The sequence below is a fragment of the Triturus cristatus genome, chromosome 12 (assembly GCF_964204655.1).
Source record: "Triturus cristatus chromosome 12, aTriCri1.1, whole genome shotgun sequence".
NCBI lineage: Eukaryota > Metazoa > Chordata > Amphibia > Caudata > Salamandridae > Triturus > Triturus cristatus.
The window spans coordinates 398,394,911-398,403,843 of NC_140595.1; the positions used below are offsets into that span (position 1 = coordinate 398,394,911).

Consider the following 8,933-nt stretch of genomic DNA (forward strand, 5'->3'; position numbering starts at 1 on the left):
ATTATTTTGGAGGGGGGCTGCATGGCCCCCCTCCTAAGGCCATTTATAGTCCCGGGGGCCCCATCCCACAGGGCCTTCTTTTCAGTTTAAAAAAAAAAATCTTTTGATTTTCTCAGGAACTACTGAACGGATTTACACCATTTAACCAAAAGGCATGACTCTGAACCAAGGGCTACCTTTTGGTCAAATTTGGTGTAATTCCGTTCAGCAGTTCGGGCTGTAGCTGCGATTAAAGGTTCCTATGGAAAATTGCATTGGGAAAACACATTTTGTGACCCCCTTTTTTCTCGGCCCCCGCTTGATGACTCACCCCGAAACTTTCAGGATAGGAATGGACCAGTGCTCTGGGCCAGAAATAATATTGGAGAGGGGGGCCGCGTGGCCTCCCTTCATAACCACTTCTGGCCCCAGGGACCCCATCCCCCGGGCCCTGGCCACCTCGTTGGGGACTGTGGGGGGAGCCCCAATGCCACCACGGTCCCAGCCAATTATACTAATTCTGTAGTTATGCATTAACCAATGCATCATGGCTCTATGGAGCACCACCTTCCAGGTGCAGGTCATACAATGTCCCGGGGTGTGCATCCGCAGGAAATTTATGTTTGCTATTACAGGGCAGGAGCATTGAAAAGCGAGAGGAGGAAAACCTCGTATTGCTTTAATAAAGCGGAGACGGATGGTAAAAATGGCGGGAAAAAAATGAAGCAGGGTCTCACCCATTCATTTAAATGAGCCCACTGGTGGGTAATGTTCCGGGGCCAATCCTATTATCATATTGCGGGGTCTCAGCAGCACTGGGGACCTTAATCTCACATGTAAATTAGGTGCTGGAGGGCACAGAGACGTTTTGCAGACTAGGGGATCGACACCTCCCCGGGTATGGTTTACGAATTGTTCGGGGGGCTTCACGGCCAACTCAAGACCGGGGATCGGCAACCTCCGGGACTTTACCTAAATATGCAGGGTGGGCCTCGCCAGTCCTTGAAGCCTCGGTGGCCCTAGGCAGTGCCTTATTGGTTCTGTAATCACACGGGCAGTACTCATGGTGTTATAAAGTGATACACACATAGAACCCTTGCTGGTGTAGAATTACCCAGGCTTCATTTATGTAATAGTCTGTTGGTTTATATTTGGTAGGTGCACCGCACAATTACAAATGTTTTCCCTCATAACCTCCTTATCAACCGCCGATTTTCACAATAAACTACAGACAAGTGTTGTCAGAAAAAGAAGACCTGTACACTCACTTATTTATTGGTAAAACAAATAACTTTTATTAAAACAACACAAATAAATGGAAACGTAACTTTATTCGAACAACAGTAAAACATGAAAGAAGTGGGTGGGATTCCTCCGGAAGCAGCGAACAAAACCTGCAAGAGAGAAAAGAAACATAAGTATGTGTGCCATTTCCAAGAGAAAAAGAAAGGTAGTCAGAATGAAGGGAAGAAAGTGAGAATGGGACAGTGAGCGAGTGGGTGGAAGGGCGAAGGGGAGGGAGAGTCAAAAGAACAGAGGGAGGAGGAGACAGAGCGTCGGCCTACTGCACCCAGCCCTCACTGTTCACTTCCCGTCACCCATGTGTCTGGGATGATGGGGTCAGCGAGAAACAGTGCGGTCCAGCAAGTCTTTAAAATGAAACAGAGATATGAATGAGGCCAGAGATTATATTATTAGCTACAGCAACATCGCTTGCCTGCACCTGTGCACTCAGGTTGCTGGACCCCAGGCCCTTCCCCCACACTGTGCTCAAATGCAGCTCCTGCGCACCGAGGCTTCACTGCTCACCTGCCACAACCGGTGTGTCCAACGACGTGCCGTTGCGAGCTCCGGAATCCGGGGTGCCTCTCAGGGTGGCACAGCAGGTCTCCGGTTTGGGACGGTGTCTTGATATCACGATGGAAGGCATCAGAAAGGCCAGAGCATCAGCACTGGTTGAGCACCTGCTGCGTGCTTTTTCATGCAACTAACTCAGTGTCTGAAAAGGGAGAAATAATATAATGGGGGAAACGTCTTAAGGTAAATGAAGGTTTATTTCAAGCTTATGAGAGAACACCAGTTGAGTGCATCCTTCCTTCTTTAAGTACGATCTACCAACTGTTAGTGGTAATCGTGGTTCAAAGAGGAGTTGGAGTGCATGAGAATAGACTAGGGTAAATAATATGTTATGCCAACGTTCACATACAAAGGAACAGGCCGCATGCTAGAAGCATAATGTGCGCGTGCAATGCAGTGCCGCAAGCCTGTGTGCATGTACACTTAGTAATCAGCTCACTACAGTGCCCCAAAAGCCAACGCCACGAGTCTGTAGGGCAGCACTGCCCGCTGGCTCAGGCCTACAGTACAGTCCAGCAGGTCCTTAAAATGAGACAGAGATGTGACTGAATGAGTTCAGAGATCACATCATTACACGCGGCAACATCGCTTGTTTGCACCTGTGCACCCAGGCTGATGCACCCCATCCCTCCCGCCGCACAGTGCACCCAGGCCCCACTGCTCACCTGCTGTCATTGGTTTGTGTCCAAACACGACGGCCAGCAGAGTTCACAATTTAGATGGAGTTTTGATTGCCCGGATGATGTACACCTCATGGATCCCTTTTTTTTATTGCACATTGAGATATGCGAGGTGGATGCGGCCATATCACCTGAAGCAGTGTAGAAGAACTGGGACATGTGGCGTCGTCGTTATCCTATTTATACATACGCAAAGTGGGCTGGGCTTGTGTACGGCATGCCAGCGTAGGGGTTTTAATAATTATTCCAGGGACCTGGGCATTGTTCAGTTCCTGCCTGGCCAGGAAGTGTACTTATGTGTGTGTCCCTGCTGCAGTTTTGAAGTCGCACAATCCGCAATTTACATTAATGTAGCATGTACCAGGAGGGCGGCAACTATAGCTAATGAGATGCTGTCCAAAAACATTGAATGGACAACATCACATGTCGTTGTCAAGCTTGTGGATATGTGCAGACACGCATGCCAATGGTGTGCGGTATTATTGAAAGTGTTGCTATCGCGAAGCGCACACATGTGAATGTGCTCGGATGGAGGGAGCATCAGCAGTGAGGCTACGTCATACACAGTGATAACGCTCATTACAGTCAAGCAATGCATGTCAAACGTGAATCTGAAAGTCTCACATATGACACAGCATTATACTGTTAAAGCCTGACAACAGAGCATACTGCAACACAAATCTACACATTACTCTTTACTGTTTGTCACATGTGACCTAGGATGTGCACTCTGCCCGTGGCTGATGATACCCCTTCGAGCCACCAATACCCAGGCCGCAAGGCAGCACAATAATGCGCGCACACACACACACACCAGGGGCATCGTGTAACACACATTTGTTTTTTGATGTAACGTTTCAGATGCATGGCCATCACACGTGGAAAGCTACTGTACAGAGCATGATTATTGATCAAGATGATTGTTGCATGTTGTGTGTACTATAATATATGTTTACACAGCAAAAACGTTTTTAAAAAAGCTTTGTAAGCAGAAGACGTGTCTCTCATCAAACGGTGTAGAGAGAATGACTAAAATGGGTGGGGTCCTCCAACTGTTACAATGGGAAATGTTATGAACCAATTAAAAGCTTTTTTTTAAGGTCACATGGCAATCGCGCACCGAGCGCGCTAGGAGGCCGCACCCGACGCGATTTTGAGAAAATATATTTACCATAATACAAGTTTATTACAGTTAGAAATATATAAATGTGGAAAATATAGTAGATTATTGCTTGCTCTCATATACACTTTAAACTTATTTAGATATAGTTTTGAAAATATAAAAAAATAAATGTCGGAATGGCGTACCCGGCGCAATACCATATGACATAACACAGGGCGTGGTAGCGTGCACTCGTCGCATACGGAACGCGCACCCGGCGCGACCCTATACGTAGCTGACTTAACGCACGTATTGGTACCGCGCAGCCGTCGCATGCCAAACTAGGAGCTGGCGTGACCTTATACGTATATGATGTTAGGCAGGACACAGTGCTACGAAGCCGTTGGATACGAAATGCACATCCTTAACGAGTTTCGCAATATCGCGAATAGGATTTGCGTGGTGATGGAGCTTGGTACACTACCTCTACGGGAGTCTAGTTTAAAAAACATATATATATATATATATATATTTTGAAAACAATGGAACCTCGGTTCGAAGAGGCACACTGAAAAGGACTAGTAATGGCAACAGGATTCACTTGACTTCGGAGTAAAAAAGAAAAAAGCCTTACGCGTTTCGGAGCTTGGTTATGCTCCTTGTTCACAGGCATTCCATTTCTCGGCGCAGGTAAATGAAAAGAACACTTCGACCAGCATGCAATTTATTCTGCCTTTCAATGGCTAACAGGTGAGATTCGCAAGTGCGGCATCCTGGTATATGTAGTTTGTACTTTTATTCCTTCGTAGGTTTCAAAGTGTTCCTTTATAAATATAGCCAACAGTGTGTCCTGCGCTTAACATGGCTTTCAGTTATGAATTTAACCCTGCAGTGGGCCTCTAAAGTTTCCGATCATCCTCGAATTAGGCCGTCCATTTCACCACTCGGAGACTTAGCACAGTTCTGTGTCTCCGTGGCCCCTCACAGTTCAAGGGCGGTGCACTCTTCACGGCTGGCCTGCCGTGATTAATTTTGAAAACAATGGAACCTCGGTTCGAAGAGGCACACTGAAAAGGACTAGTAATGGCAACAGGATTCACTTGACTTCGGAGTAAAAAAGAAAAAAGCCTTACGCGTTTCGGAGCTTGGTTATGCTCCTTGTTCACAGGCATTCCATTTCTCGGCGCAGGTAAATGAAAAGAACACTTCGACCAGCATGCAATTTATTCTGCCTTTCAATGGCTAACAGGTGAGATTCACAAGTGCGGCATCCTGGTATATGTAGTTTGTACTTTTATTCCTTCGTAGGTTTCAAAGTGTTCCTTTATAAATATAGCCAACAGTGTGTCCTGCGCTTAACATGGCTTTCAGTTATGAATTTAACCCTGCAGTGGGCCTCTAAAGTTTCCGATCATCCTCGAATTAGGCCGTCCATTTCACCACTCGGAGACTTAGCACAGTTCTGTGTCTCCGTGGCCCCTCACAGTTCAAGGGCGGTGCACTCTTCACGGCTGGCCTGCCGTGATTAATTTTGAAAACAATGGAACCTCGGTTCGAAGAGGCACACTGAAAAGGACTAGTAATGGCAACAGGATTCACTTGACTTCGGAGTAAAAAAGAAAAAAGCCTTACGCGTTTCGGAGCTTGGTTATGCTCCTTGTTCACAGGCATTCCATTTCTCGGCGCAGGTAAATGAAAAGAACACTTCGACCAGCATGCAATTTATTCTGCCTTTCAATGGCTAACAGGTGAGATTCACAAGTGCGGCATCCTGGTATATGTAGTTTGTACTTTTATTCCTTCGTAGGTTTCAAAGTGTTCCTTTATAAATATAGCCAACAGTGTGTCCTGCGCTTAACATGGCTTTCAGTTATGAATTTAACCCTGCAGTGGGCCTCCAAAGTTTCCGATCATCCTCGAATTAGGCCGTCCATTTCACCACTCGGAGACTTAGCACAGTTCTGTGTCTCCGTGGCCCCTCACAGTTCAAGGGCGGTGCACTCTTCACGGCTGGCCTGCCGTAATTAATTTTGAAAACAATGGAACCTCGGTTCGAAGAGGCACACTGAAAAGGACTAGTAATGGCAACAGGATTCACTAGAAGAGCACTATGCTTTATGAATAGTAAACATTATGTGCATATATTAAAAACAGCACTAGACTGTATACAGAATATTTCGTTTTAGGTACTATGTATAAAGGATATCAACATGTAAAATAAGAGGAAATAATTGTTTGAAACTATGAATACAATAGTTCAAAAAACTAGAAATTACATGTATTAGACCATATAGAGCACTAGACTGAATATATGTTTCATGTATAATTTTGACTAGCTCAAAATGGCCACCACAGTAACACACTTGGTTGATAACAGTTTGAATGTTGTCCGTTTTCTGCTTTGTTTCCCTGACAGTATAAACGTGTATTCATCCCACGACTCCGTGTGTGATCAAGCCTGCTGTGTCAAGCGAAACGCGTTACCTAATAAACTAGATCTGGTGATTGAAAAGCTCGGTGGTGGTCGTTATACTTGCTATATTTGATAATCTTGAAGTCGGCGCGCTCCGCCGACACCGAACGACCTGCCTGCCTGGGGCGTGGGGAGACAGAAGGAGCAATCGGAAAATGAATGATATATATATATATATACATCCTTTTTTTGAAAGATATAAAAAATTACAAGTCAAGTCAAGGCTTTATTTCGACAAAGAGCATGTCTGAAAAAGTAGTACATAAATACACATTTTTTTTTAAAAAGATAAAAGCAGCCAGTTCATAGCAAAAAATGCATGCAATTCATAATATGAAGGCGCCGATAAATTATGTAAAAAGATACATTGTAAAATCAGAATTAAACAAGATACAAAAGCCTATTTGCTCTGATCAGCCATGCCCAGCTTAAAAACTTTGCCAAGCCACAGGCAAAAAGGGGCAGTGAATCTGTTTATAAAATTCGCAAGGCCTCCCTGTGGTGTCTGGTGCCTAACTCTTTAACAAAGAGGTTTCAACCACCTACAACGTGGAGCTTCGTAAGCAGGGCATTCGAATAGGAGGTGGGGAACTGACTCTATCCGTGTCATACAATGCGGACAAAAAGGAATCGTCTGGGCCGGGGCCTTCCACCTAGCAGTTAGCTCACCCACAGGAAGTGATCCTACTCTAAATTTAAAATACAATGCCCTGTCTCTAGGTTTTGATATAATATGAAGGTAGGGCTCGCAAAATGGGACCTCCTTCACTAAAAGAAATTCCGCAGTGGACCTACATTGTTTAGGATTAGTGTTTCTCCCGTCTAACACCCATCTCCAATACAGTTTTTTCAAAACAGACTTGGGGGGAGCGGTCCTTAACTGCCAAGCTTCTTCCAGACCCAATTCTACCAGGAGTCGCTTAACTTCCCTCAACCAACTAATTTTGGGCCAACCTGGCATCGATAAGACCTCTTTCAGACCGTCTGCGTAGCTGGACAGTTCGGGGACTCTCCAAATACGAGCCCAAAGAAGAAGAGGACGCAACCTTGCCTGATCACTAATGGGACAACTACCCATGTCAAGCAATAGTGGTAAGGTTGGAGTACTGTATGGAAGCCCCATTAAGTCCTTGAGAAATTTATTTTCTGAGCAAGACAACTGGTCCACATTCTGCGCACCCCAAAGTTCCGCCCCGTAGAGCGCCGCACTCACACCTCTTGCCCTATAAATATCAAGTACCGGAGCAATTGCTTTAAGGGAGGAGGCCCGTTGTTCTTTAAGTAGTGCCCCCGCCACCCTCTTATGGCTCAACAGCATCTTATGGAGGTGGCAATTCCATCTCATAGTGTCACAGAGGCGAATTCCTAGGTAGTCATATTCTTTGACCCTTTCTAGGGGAACTGATTTTAGTATGGGAGGCCTACCAGTCTTCTTTGGGGGATTCAGGACCAAATACTTGGTCTTTCCAGTATTCATTTCCAGTCCCCTTGAGTCACAAAAAGACTGGAAGCTAGTTAAAAGGCTCTGTAGCCCTACCGGGGTCTTGGAAATCAGGAGGGTATCGTCTGCAAACAGAAGGGTAGGTACCCTCCTGCCTGCCAACGATGGAGCATCTGAAGGGATTTGTAAAAGGTGGTCCACCACTCCGTTAACATACAATGAAAACAGAGTGGGGGCTAAAACGCATCCCTGATGGACACCTCTATTTACCGGTATTCGTGATGTCTTTTGACCCTGGTTTCCCCACCTGATCTGCGCAAAATTTTCAGCGTGCAACTTAATTAACAGAGACAGTAAATATGGGGGCAAACCCAGCCCAGATAACACCCTCCAGAGATGGCTACGGGGACCAGGTCAAAGGCAGTCCGCAAATCTATAAATGCAAGATATAGACTGCCTTTGCCCATTACAACCACTTTCCAGTAGAGCATTATCAACCGGAATGTTTGCTCTATGGTCCCAGTACCTGTTCTAAAACCTGCCTGGAAATCGGACAGGATCGCTTCTCCTCTGCCCACTGCAAAACTCTCCCCAGGACCACCTTTCCTGCCACCTTCTGTGTGGAGTCTAATAGATTTATAGGGCGATAGTTTGCTGGGTCGTCCCGACACCCTTTCTTAAAGATCGGGACGACCTCAGCACCCCTCCAGGATTCTGGAAGAGCTGCGTCTGCAAAACTAGCATTTAGGAATGAGGCAATACGTTTCCCCCATTCCATCGGGTTGATGCGTAACAAGTCCCCTGGTAGGCCATCCGGCCCCGCAGCTTTGTTTGGGACAAGACACTTAATTGCGTCCACCACTTCCTTAACCGTAAACAAAGAGTCTACACTCAGCTCAAGGTGGTCTAATAAAAGGGCATCAGAGGAAACTTCCCCATTACCCGTTACCACATTGTATAAATGGGAAAAGTGGTCAAACCACGAGGTCTCAGGGATATTACATGTTATAAGCGAGTTCACAGGTTTGTCTCTAGCTCTAATCAGTTCCCAAAAGCCTCTCGAATCCCTAGCGGCGCTTGCCAGTTTCAGATCACACCAAAACTGGTTCTCCCACTCTAGCTTTGCCCTAGAGATGGCACCTCTATAACTTTTCCTAGTAGTACTAATCAAACCACCGTCCTTAAGTTTAACTGCATTAATTAGGTCCCTTTTGGCGTTACGACAGGCAGGCGAATACAACCAGGGTTGCCCTTAAGGCGACATCTGTTGTTGGCCCTAGTACTTACATTATGAACTGAAAAGAGATCGCCTAGGGCTTTAGTAGTTTGAACAAACAACGTGGAGATCTCGTGGGCACTAATTGTGGCAAGGTCCAAACTGGACAGGACGTTTGCCATGGT

General features: G+C 45.9%; 1 long non-coding RNA gene across 1 annotated transcript in view; it reads right to left on the reverse strand.

Moving 5' to 3' along the window:
• Positions 1-5,584, reverse strand: part of LOC146776011 (uncharacterized) — a 51,678-nt gene extending 46,094 nt beyond the window's left edge. Inside the window, exon 1 of the long non-coding RNA XR_014972155.1 lies at positions 4,253-5,584. This is a non-coding gene — a long non-coding RNA (uncharacterized LOC146776011). The remainder of the gene's footprint in view (positions 1-4,252) is intronic.
• Positions 5,585-8,933: the final 3,349 nt, after the last annotated feature.